The sequence below is a fragment of the Marmota monax genome, unplaced genomic scaffold (genome assembly GCF_021218885.2).
Source record: "Marmota monax isolate L192 unplaced genomic scaffold, Marmota_monax_Labrador192_F-V1.1 WCK01_AAM20220418_F8-fsc01887, whole genome shotgun sequence".
Taxonomy (NCBI): Eukaryota; Metazoa; Chordata; class Mammalia; order Rodentia; family Sciuridae; genus Marmota; species Marmota monax.
In genome coordinates, this window is record NW_026695038.1 from 8,910 (window position 1) to 22,087 (window position 13,178).

Sequence of the window (13,178 nt, forward strand, 5' to 3'; positions counted from 1 at the left end):
CAGAGCCCTGGAGAATGGAGCCAGCTGCGTTTGGACCTCTAAAATGTGAGCCCTCAACTAAACTTGTCTCTAAAATTGTTCTGGTTTGTCTGTTAGTTATAGCAGTGAAAAAGTTATTTGAAACAAAAATCAAAATGTTTTCAGCTATGGCTCCTTCTGGGCTCTATAGAGGAGATTCTAGTGGCCACCAGCTTCTTGGTATTTCTTTTCATGTTCATGTATCATTTCAATCTTTACTTTCATCATTCCATGACATTCTATAGTATCTATCTCTATTATAATTCTTCTCATCTTTTAAAAATATCTACTCATATTTTATTAGAGCCCATTCTAATCCAGTATAGAGTAAATTTGATGTTATGTTCCCAAATAAGGCCACATTCACAAACAGAATTGATGGTGGTCACAAGACGGTAGAGCTTAAACACAGTTTTAGGGGGACATAATTCAACTGATAGCAGTGTTATGGGGTATAGATTTCTAATCCCTGATTTAAATTACCTAGAGATCAGAATGGGCTGTAAGAGGTAGAATATAACAGTCAAAGATAGATATATCAATGGCCTTCTAAAGTTGTTCATTCCACTTTTTAAGCTAGAGGTATAAATCATGGTTTGCTTAGTTACCTACTGCTATATAATTAATCACCTCAAAACTTAGTAGCTCAAAGTAATAAACGCTTTTATCACTTCTTACAATTCTGCAGGTTGACAAGGCAGCTGTTATGTTTTTCATTTCAAATGGTAAGTGAGATAGATATCTGGAACTTCAAATGCTAGCAGATACCCTCACAAGGCTGGGATTGGTGCTAGACTTTTAATGTGCATATTTTACAATGTTTTGTGTTGCTATAAGAAAATAATACCGAGACTAGGTAATTTATAAAGACCATAAATTTATTTCTCATGGTTCTATGAAGGCCAAGATCAAGGTGTGACAGGTTAGCTCTATGGTGGTGGCTATTCTCTCTGCATCCAAGATGGCACTTTGTTACTGGAGAATGTTGTGTGCTCATATGGTGGAAGACAAAAATGCAAGTGTTCTGCATGAAGACTCTTTTATAATGGCTTGGATCCCATTCACAAGGGAGGTGTATTCATGGCCTAATAACCTTATAACAACATCACATTTTCTTGTGTGTGTGCTTGGTACTAGGGATTGAGCCCATGATACTTTATCACTGAGCCACAACCCTTCTTCTTTTTATTTTATTTTTTTTTTTTTAATTTTGAGACAGGGTTTTTGCTAAGTTGCTAAGACTGACCTCAACCTTAATGATTCTTCTACTTGTGACTTCTGGGTCACTGGGACAATAGATATATGCTACCATGCCTGGCCTTTGTCATTATTAATTGACCTAATAATTAATAGTTATTAATTGACCTAATTTCAATCTTGTTGTAGCTCCAGGAATAGAAAGGATCAAGGAGAAGGATAGACAAGGCCGGGATTGCCAATAAGTGGAGAAATTAGAAAACATAACAAATTGAATAAGTTCATTTTCTTCACATAGTTTATGGTGCCCCCAAAATTTATAGTAGTTATATCCAAGATTAGTGAACATAGATCACCATAACAGATATAATATAATAAGTAAAAAGTTTGAATGATACAAAGTTATCAGACTGGAACACTGAGACAAAAAGTGAGCACAAAATGTTGCAAAATTGAAAACTACATTATATATAAGATAGACATGCTTGACAGAGGATTGCCACAAACCTTCAATTTAAATTTCAAAAAATGTACAATAAAATGGAGTGCTTATATTCTATTCCAAAAGTTGTGTAAGTAAATAGATAATGTTTGAGTTTTTTGTTAGGCATCTTACTACAATTGTACAAAAATTTAAGGTGCTATTCCATATTGGCTTGCTTTATGTACTTAAATATTGAGATGATAGAATTTTGTTTTTTTGGAAACCACATTTAAAAAGGAGATACTCTTCCTGAGGCTAGTATTAATTGTCTTTATTGGATGATGAAGGGTTAGATTTGAATATGTTAAAATATTGATATCTTTTGATAAAATAAATATTATTAATTTTATTAAATTATTAATAATTTTATTCTCAGTAATGTCAGTAGTAAGTACAATGTCAATTTTATACCATCTTTGACAAGATTTCATTGAGTTAATGACATAAAAATTTATCAAATTACCATTGTATTAAGAATCCGAAGGACTTTACTTTGACATTGCATTGAAACTAAATGTTGTATCATTTAATTAAAGACTTTTAAAGGGAAAACTACATTATATAGTTTTGTTTATTGTAAAACCAATATTCTGTAAAATAGTTAATAATATTCTCATTTGTTTACGTCTACCAAAACAGGACTACATGCCTTTTTTTTTTTAATAGAAGAATGGAATCTACACAGTCTTAAATATTTCATGAGAGCCTGACACTTTAACTAATTTTTATATACAAATAATTGATGAGTTCATAGCAGCTTTAAATTATGCTTTTAAATACCATGAAACTTTGTTATCACATATTTTTTTCTACAGAAAAAGAATCTTACATGTAAAGAGCAAAAAGAAGCTAAAAATATATGCTTTTCTAAAGGCACATAAAGTATAATATTATGATATATAAAAATATATATGATAGGAAGTATTATAAACTTTCATTGCCAAAGAAATTTTTAAGTGATTATCATCATTTACTCTTGTATTTGCCACTCTTAAGAATTATGGTTAATGGAAACTCATAGCAAAAAAATTCCAAGGTTTCTTATACTAACAGTTCTCAAATACTTTGGTTTCAGGGCCACCTAACACTCTTAAAATTCTTGAAGATCCCAAATAAATTTATATTTGTGTTTGTAGGTATTTTGCCCATGTATTTTACATGAATGCATATTTACAATGCTACAAATCATAACAAATATGTTAAGTTTTATGCACATATATTATTAATTCATTAAATACTAATTTAATGTTAAGTACAATGAGATTACTCAAAATATCGACATTTATTTTAAAAAATTATATATTTTCAAATTGAAGTTTAAAAAGTATTGCTGCTTTTACAGTTATGTAATTATCTTACTGTCTGTCTTAATAAAAGATTGTTGGTTATTATATCTTCCTTTCTACTCAATTTATTGAATATATAGCCCCGACTGAAGTATATGCAGAAAATTCAACTTCATGGAGTTATGTAGTTGGAAAATAGAGGGATATTTTAATATGTTTTCAGATAGTGATGACTATTCTTTTTCACTACATCCAACCGGACAAGTAGTAGTTTCTTAAATATAAATTGCAACCTGGGATTTGAAACCATACCAATAAACTGTTCATACTTTATTAAGTTAAATTTCTTTAGTCTGCCTTGAATATTGAATGACTAAGTGTAATTCTGTAACACCATGCATGCATTGCTTGTTTGGAAATATTGATTAAAAAATTATGTAGATATTTCAAATATTGAAAATTGCATTAAACAATGTACAAACTATATTGCACAGTGTGGTAATACTAGTTAATAATAATAAGTATATTTGAAATTGATAAAAGAGTAAATTTCAAACATTATCAACACAAAAAATAAGTAGATGAGATGAATGTTAATATTTGATTTAATCATTACACATTTATAAGAGCATCGCACTGTACACATAAATGCATATAATTAAGCACAATATTTGATATTGAATCCAACTTCATAAAAAGAGTCTATAAATGTTGGAACACTGTCATGATACTTGTAGCAAATACATATTCTAAAATTTCAAGTTTTACTTGAAAACTTGAATTTCATCTTGGCAATAAATACTGTGAGTTACTTTCCTTGTGTTTACAGACTTACTTCATTCATGTTTGAGAAAATAAGAAATACACAAGCATGAATAGCCTTAGTTTGTCTGTTACTTTTGTTTTCAGATTAAATTTGTTCTTCATGAAAAAAGTTAACTACTACACCTGGTAATGTCAACAAACATACAAATGTCTTACCTGGAGATTACATCACTCTTGGGCATTCTTTGTGCTTTGTGTGTATGTCTCATTTTGCTACTGAGGACATTCTTTGATGAAAGTGGCACCTAGATACTCTGTTCTATGTTGTTCTTCACTGTGGTTTCCATTGAAGAATACAGTGATGATCAGTACATTCGATGTCATCTTTAAATTATGGAATTTTCTCATTCAAGAGAAATAAAGATGGTTCTTTATTTAAAAATGCTTTGACTTAGAATTTTTTAACTTTATGATGCTACAGAAATGATAAACATTCAAAGCCAGTGTGGTGGCATATGCCTGTAATCCCAGCAAGACAGGAGAATTGCAAATTCTAGGACAGGTTCAGCAACTTAGCAATACCTGTCTCAAAATAAAAATTTTGAAAGGACTGGGAATATATCTCAGTGATAAAGTACCCCTGGCCAAAATACCTAGCACAAAGGGGCAGGGAGACAAAAGGAAAAAATGATATATTTCAGTACAAACTGTACTTTGAAATTTAAATTATGATCATGACTAGAAACATGTGACATACACTATCTCACTCACCATGCTGGGCAGTGGCAGTAAGCAGTAGCTTCCAGTTAGTCATGGGATCACAAGGGTAAAAAACCTGTACCATAAGGTGCACTATATTGCTAAGCTATAACATATTCACAGGTTAGGTGGCTTTAATGCATTTTGATATGAAAATTTCAGATTACAATTAGCTTATCAGCACATGATGTCTATATATAATTCTGCTAACTATTCTTAATAATATTTTATATTTGTAATGTATAGATATAAAAACATTTATCATGTTTAGTTGATATTTCTCTGAATATGTAAATACTATATACAAGAATATTTCACCTCTAAAATATGATATTTTCTTTCTTTTCTAAATTTTAGACTCACAACGATTTTTAAATCCTTATTCCATAGTTGGAGGCCTCCTGTTCAATATTGTATAAAATTGTTTATATGAAGATATTTTTACTCCTGATTCCAAGAGAAAAGCTGTCGATAAATCCTTGCAATATATGTTTTTGGGTTTGGCTGTATTTTTCAAATCATATTAAGAATATTTCCTTTTTGTTTGCTTGTTATTTTCTTAACTTCAAATGAGTACCCCAAAAATCTCAAATATCTTTCCTGAATCTATCAAGATGCAAACAAAAATGTTCATCTTTTTCTATTGTTAATGTGGTAAATAAAATGGATATGATTTTGAATATAATTCACTTTGCAAATGATATCTGATCAAACACCTATTGAATTCCCCAATTTGTTTTGATAATGCTACTTTTAGTAAGATTTTTATAATGATGATTATGAAAAATTGGTCTATAATAATCGTCTATGTTAATATTGTTAGATTTTAAATTAAGGTTAGACTTGCTTCTGAAAACATGGTCATGCCCCCTAAGATGTTTCATTCACTGATGGACAGTATATATGACAATAATCCCATGATATTATAATGGAACTGAAAAATTCCTACAACCTGATAATGTCATTGCCATTTTAATATCATAGGACAATGCATTAATAATGTGTTTTTAATAATATTGTTATACAAATGCCTACTGTGCTTCCAGTCACATATAAGTATAGCACATACAAATGAAAAATATATAACTCTTGATAATGATAAACTGATGCAACTTGTTTATATATTTTCTATACTTTTACTTTTATTTTATTCTTCTACTTATAGAACATCTACTGTAAAAGAGTATGTCATGTTAAAGTGTGACCAGCCTTGTGTACCTCATGTTTATAAAAACTTTTGATTACATCAATAGGCCATGTTCAAGTCATTGACCTGTAAAATATAGGATTGTGTAAATATACTGTACAGTGTTCATACATTACAATGAAATCACCTAATAATGCATTTCTTATAATATGAACCCATTATTACATATGACTGTAGTTGGAATATATTCATTCTATGCTACAAAAGAATTTATGTAAATTGATGTAACATACATCTTAAATTAATAGAGTTTTTTGCAGTGGGTTTGCCACCAGAACACAGGTGTCTTGAAAACCACCACCAACTTATATCCAAAATGGGAAAGGAAAAAACTCACATCGGCATTGTTGTTGTCATCGGACACATAGATGTGGTAAGTTCTCCTTTACTGGCCATCTGTTCTACAAATGTGGTGGACTGACAAAAGAACCATTGAAAAATTTGAGAAGGAAACTGCTGTGATGGGAAAAGGCTCCTTCATTCATGCCTGGGTTTTGGATAAACTGAAAGCTGAGTGTGAATGTGGTGTCTCCATTGATATCTTCCTGTGGAAATTTGAAGCCAGCAATTATGTGACTATCATTGATACCCCAGGACAAAGAGAGTTTATCAAAAACATGATTATAGGACACATCTCAGGCTGTGCTGTTCTAATTTTTGCTACTGGTGTTGGTAAATTTGAAGCTGGTATCTCCCAGAAAGAGAAGAAGTATGAGTATGCCTTGCTGATTTACATACTGGGTGGGAAACAACTTACTGTTGCTGTTAACAAAAATGGTTTTCACTGAACCACTCCATAGTCAGGAAAGATGTGAGGAAATCATTAAGGAAATCAGCAACTAGGTTAAGAAAATTGGCTACAGCCCTGACAAAGTAACATATGTGCCGATTTCTGGTTAGAATGGTGACATGTTGGAGCCAGATGTTAATAAACCTTGGTTTGAGGGAGGAAAAGTCACATGTAAAGATGGCAGTGCCAGTGGAACCACACTGCTTGAAGCTTTAGATTGCATCCTGCCACCAACTCGTCCAATTGACAAGCCTTTGCATCTACCCCTTCAGGATGTCTACAAGATTGGTGATTTTGGTACTGTCCCTTTGGGCCAAGTGGAGACTGGTATTACCAAGCCTGTGATCGTGGTCACATTTGTTCCAGTCAATGTCACAACTGAAGTAAAGTCTATTAAAATGTAGCATGAAGCTCTAAGTGAAGCTCTTCCCAGAGACAGTGTCAGCTTCAATGTCAAGAACCTGTCTCTCAAAGATGTTCATTGTGGCAATGTTGCTGGTGACAGCAAAAATAACTGGAAGCAGCTTCTTTCACTGCTCTGGTGTTTATACTGAACCATCCAGGCCAAATCAGTGCTGGCTATGCCCCTGCACTGGATTGTCACACAGCTCACATTGCTTGCAGTTTTGCTGAGCTGAAAGAAAAGATACATTACCATACTGGTAAGAAGATGGAAGATGGTCCTAAAGTCTTGAAATCTGGCGATGCTGCCATTGTTGATATGTTTGCAGGAAAGTCCATGTGTGTTGAGAGCTTCTTGGACTGTCCTCCTCTGGGTAATTTTGTTGTTCACGATATGACACGCACAGAGAGTTCTGTGGGTGTCATCAAAGCAATGGAAAAGAAGGCTGGTAGAGCTGTCAAGGTCACCAAGTCTGCCCAGAAAGCTCAGAAGGCTGAATGAATATTATTCCTAACACCTACCACCACAATCTGGTAGAAAAAAAATCTCAGAACAGTCTCAGAACAGTTTATCTCAATTGCCCACTTAATTTTAATAGTAAAAACTGGTTAATGATAATAATGAATCATAAAACCCTCAGAAGTAAAGGATAATATTTTGGGGACCATTTGTTTTTTTTGTGTGTGGCAGTTTTAGGTTATTAGTTTTTAAAATCAGTACTTTTTAATGAAAACAACTTGACAAAAATCTGCCACAGAATTTGAGATCCATTAAAACAAAAGTTTAATGAGAAAAAGAATTGAAAGAATTCCCATTGTAATCATCTGGGTCAATATATGATCATTTTTTGTATAAATGATTTGTGCAGTTAAAGATGCATTCTGTAGCATTTATTTTTTTTTCTTTTTGAGAGGGACATTTACTATGTTGTCCAACCTAACTTCAAAATGAGAGGCTCAGCCTCTCAAGTGGCAAGGAATAGGGATGTATACACCCATCATTAGTAATTATTTAAAATGTATTTACTTATTTATTTTGAGGGTTGAGAAGCTAACCTAGGGTCTTGTGCACACTAAGCATGAACTCTACCACTGAACTACAATTCCCAGGCATGTACATTTTCAAGTGAAATGTTCTTAGTATTTCAATTAGATCAATTTGGTTAAATGGGTTTATAAGTCTTTTGTAGCTAGACTAATAAATACTATGACTTTTTTCATTAAATATTGAGTTATAAATTATAATTAGATTACAGAATTGGATTCTTTAGTACACTGGTTTGCTATATTTTTCCAGCTTTATTGAGATATGTTGTATACAATTGTGTATGCATTTTATAAAGTTTAATGTGTACATATATAAACACTTGCAAAACTCCAACCACGATATGCATTTTAAACAAGTACTTTACCCTGTCAAATTTCCTCATGCTCTGTTAAGGTCTGTAAACATGTCTGGATGGCACTTGGCATTTTGCCAGAGGGAGTGGTTTGTGAAGTAAAGCCAGGGAGCCATTAAGTGTGGAGATTCCTTATTGGTTGACTGATGTATCTAGTTTATGCTAATTAAGATAAGCTGTGTGGAATGTATAAATACCTCTGTTGTCCTACAATAAAAGGCAGCTCCTACTCCTGCTGTATCAATCTACACAAATTGTTCTTCACCGCCCCCCCCCCCGTTATTTTGCTGCAGCTGGACTGTGGCAATGCTCCCTTGTGATCTCTGTTCCCTTTGAATCTCCCTGCTCCAACTCTGCAAGAAATCACCTACTTTCCATCACTAGTTTTAGTTGCACTTACTGACATTTTATGTAAAACTAGAATATGATATCTATTTTTTAAATAAATATAATTTACAACTCACTGAGTTAAACATCCTTAAAATCAGACCATTCTTGATTCTACTTATTTTCTCTAATTCTCTTTTTTATTATGGTAGTTTAAATATATAGATTTTTTTTTAAATTTTTCAGTTTTTAATTTAGGCAATTAATTTGGTAGATCATTTCACCAAAATTCAAAGAACTTTCTCAAATATAGTGTATATATACATTACTTAAAATGCTTCAAGAACTATTCTTAGGAAATTATTAAATATTCAGACCTACAGATCATATCACTTATGATTCTGAGAGTAAAAAGTCAAATTAAAATGCAATATGAGAAAACTATGATTAATTATTTACCTTCAATATAGTGCTTTTCTAAACATTTTCTTCTCAATGAAAAATAGTTGTTTAAAACTTTTATTTGTTTAGAAACAAAGTCAAGAAGTTTTGAAGAAAAGTTGAAAAAATTTCCTTGAAAATTATAGTAACAGAAGCACTGAGAGTATAAACTATGTCTTCTACTTCCAATGTGACTTAGATCACAAATCTATTTCAGTTGAGAAGATTATGCCTTTTATAACTGGAGAGTTAGAAAACATCTTGCCAATCTTTCAATTAGAGGCAGAACAAAAATATTTATTCAAATTTTCCAAATGAAGATGATTTCACTGTCCTATGTATTCCCCCAAATTTTGACATCAAGATTGAATTGAGTATTTTAAAAAGCATTGACTAATAAGGCATAACTGCATCCACACTACTAAATAATAAATCCAAAAGAAATTTCACAAGATGAATTCTTCCAGATATGATCACAAAAGCAAAAACTGTTCAACATTAAAATCATGAAAATTTAAACTAGCAACACACAAATGGTTCTTGGAAGCAAAACTTAAAGCAAAGTAAGGAAATATTTACTCAAATAATGAGTTTGTAAAATGGGTCAACTGAACACTATTGCAAAATATTCAGAAAGTTTCAAGAGATCCACAGGGATTCTCAGCCTATTGACAATCACTAAATTAATTTGTCTACTTTATGCCTTGACTTGAATGGTTCAATTAAATAATTTGAACGAATGAGCCAGTATCTGGTCAATAATGAGGTATTGAAGGTTAGATGTGATGCTTAGAGGGGTGGCTTTCCTTGACATCATTTCCAATATCCATTGAAAATGTAGCTTTGTTTTATACTCGAAGCGGTTTCTTGCAATCAATGGCCTAAGTGATGAAACTGTCACAGGTTTAAGAGAGCCATAATCATATCAGGAGTAATTATGCTATCCTAATGACTTTTCCAAAACAATTTCTTCCTTTAGTAAGTGAATTTTAGGATGGTAGAAAAAAAGTTTACATATGCCTATTTTACATTGGTTAATTGACTTTATGCAAGGTGAAGGGAAAAGTGAGTAGAATATATCATCACTCTTTGAACATACAAGTGACACATAGCAATGAGAATAAATGTAATACTAGTTCTAATACAAAATAAATGACAAATGAGCAAAAATCTTTTACTAAATGTAAACTCTTTAAAATTACTATTATTCTGGTCTCTCCAAAAAAGTTGTTTTATAAACTATTTCCCTCTTAAGGTAAATTCACTCTTTTAACTCTAGTCACAGGGTATTTGCATTATAAGTGCTCTTTATAATTATATAAGAATGTGTTTGCTTCTTATAGTCACCAAGGGAGATAAGAATGTTGACTCCTTGAAATAAAATTATGTAAAAACGTTGCTTAAAGAATTGGAAAACACTCCTAATAAAATTTGAACAACACAAATTGTTTGAAATAGGTGTTGGCAAGTTTTCTGCAACTCACTTATTCATATAAGATCTCATGTGGAAATTATGTATGAGTAGAATATCCATAATACATTAAATATTAATTATTTTAAAACTAAAATGTCTTTGTTAGATTTAATCTATATGACTACAATCCTTCATTCCATTTCGGAAATTCAACATATATTTAGATATTATTAAAATTTTTAATTAGAAAAAAGAAACAAGATTAAAGTGTCCAAGTTCAAAAATGACCAGCATATTCTGTTGTCTCTTCCCTCTGTTCTGATGTTTCTTTGTATCATGATTTAGTAATACATTCATTTCTTCTTGAAATATTCATTTGCTCTAAAATAAAAAAAAATGCTTGTCAAATTCTAGATCCTAGGAAAATGAACTTTTAAATTCCACAAAGCCCATCCTCATTGAGTTTCCATACCAAAGTAAATATATATGTGGCACCATTGCAAATAGTAGTTATGAATTCAATAGGAGCACTCACAGAAGACAAAAGGGCATATAATTTTAGATAAAGGAGAATACTACCTCAGTGATGTTATGGATTGAATTTTATTGTGTTATTCAGTTTTCCATTTGACTTTCCATAGATGAAAAATGTCTGACAAGAAAACTTAGAGCACAAATGTTTGTTTGGGTTCATCGTTTCAAAGATTCTGTTCACAGTTAGCCAATTCCAAGTCTTAGGAATTGAGTTCAGGCAGAAAATCCCAGCAGAAAGGTTTTCATGGAAGAATATTGCTTGGTTCGTTGAAGTTGGGAAACAGAAAGAGCAAGCAAGGAGCCAGGAACCAAATATAATCCCTAAGGCAAAATGACCAGTGATGGCACAGGTCTATGGTTACCACCTAGTAATCCTTTCAAATTATTAATCAACTAAATAGATTAATCCAATGATTAAAATTTTCAGGAGATATCACATATCCAAACCATAATATTTGTGTTCCCCAAAACTTAAATGTTGAAGACCTAACACAGCTGCAGCTGTATTTGCAAACATGGTGTTTAAGGAAGTAATTTGGGTTAAAAAAGATTGTAAGGATAAAGACAGGATCTGATAAGAGGCACCAGGAATTTTACTAGCTGTTTCAGGATGCACATTTTCCGGAAAGATCATGTGAGCCAATAGCGAGAAAGTGGTCACCTACAAGTCTAGAAGTAATATTCCACAATGGAATATTACTCAACAACCAAAGAGAATAAAATCATCACTTGCAGGTAAATGGATAGAGTTGGAGAATATAATGCTAAGTGAAGTTAGCCAATCCCAAAAAAACAAATGCCAAATGTTTTCTCTGACATAAGGAAGCTGATTTATAGTGGGGTTGGGAGGGGGAACATGGGAGGATTAGAAAAACTCTAGATAGGGCAGAGGGGTAGGAAGGGAAGGGAGGGGGGATGGGGATAGAAAAGATGGTGGAATAGATGGACATCATTACCCTAAATCCATGTATGAAGACATGAATGGTAGGAATATACTTTGTATACAACCAGAGATATGAAAAATTGTGCTCTATGGGTGTAATATAAATTGTAAAGCACATTACGATTCTGCTGTCATATATAACAAAGTAGAATGAAAAATTAAGAAAAAAAGATACACTTTTGTTGTTTAAGTCTTTTTTTCTGTGTTATGGTGCTCAAATAGACTAAAAAAGATAGTAAAGAACAACTTCCTCTGAAATAGATATTATTCATTTTTGTCACATGAGTAAAGACACAAAAAGCATGAAAAAATGATCTATATAAGAGATGGGGTGCTTCCAAAACAGACTGGTAGACCAATGGTACAGCATAGAGGACATAGAACCTAACCCACAAAACTACAATTATCTTATATTAGACAAAGGTGCCAATAATATGCATTGGAGAAAAGATAGCCTTTTCAACAAATGGTGCTGGGAAAACTGGAAATTCATATGCAACAAAATGAGATTAAACCCCTATCTCTCACCATGCACAAAACTCAACTCAAAATGGATCAAGGACTTGGGAATAAAACCAGAGAACCTGTGTCTAATAGAAGAAAAAGTAGGCCCTAATCTCCACCATGTGGGATTAGGCCCCAACTTCCTTAATAAGACTCCTGTGGCACAAGAATTAGAATCACAAAACTATAAATGGGACGGGCTCAAACCAAAAAGTTTCTTCTCAGCAAAAGAAAAAACCTGTGGGGTGAATAGAAAGCCTATGTCTTGGGAGCAAATCATTACCTCTCACACATCAGATAGAGCACTAATCACTAGGGTATACAAAGAATTCAAAAAGCTAAACACCAAAAAAAAAAATCAATAAATGGACCAAGGACCTGAACAGACACTTCTCAGAGATGATGTACAATCAATCAACAAATACATAAATAAAGTTCATTATCATTAGCAATTAGAGAAATGCAAATCAAAACCACCCTAAGATTTCATCTCACTTCAGTCAGAATGACAGCTTTTATGCATACAAACAACCATAAGCATTGGTGAGGATGTGGGGGAAATGGTACACTCATACACTGCTGTTGGGACTGCAAACTGGTGCAGCCACTATGGAAAGCAGTATGGAGATTCTTGTAAAATTGGGAATGGAATCACCATTTGACCCAGCTATCTCTCTCCTTGGTCTATACTCAGAGGACTTAAAAAC

At 32.4% G+C, this 13,178-nt stretch overlaps 1 pseudogene; it reads left to right on the top strand.

Moving 5' to 3' along the window:
• Positions 1–6,032: 6,032 nt before the first annotated feature.
• Positions 6,033–7,410, top strand: LOC124081499 (elongation factor 1-alpha 1-like; annotated as a pseudogene).
• Positions 7,411–13,178: the final 5,768 nt, after the last annotated feature.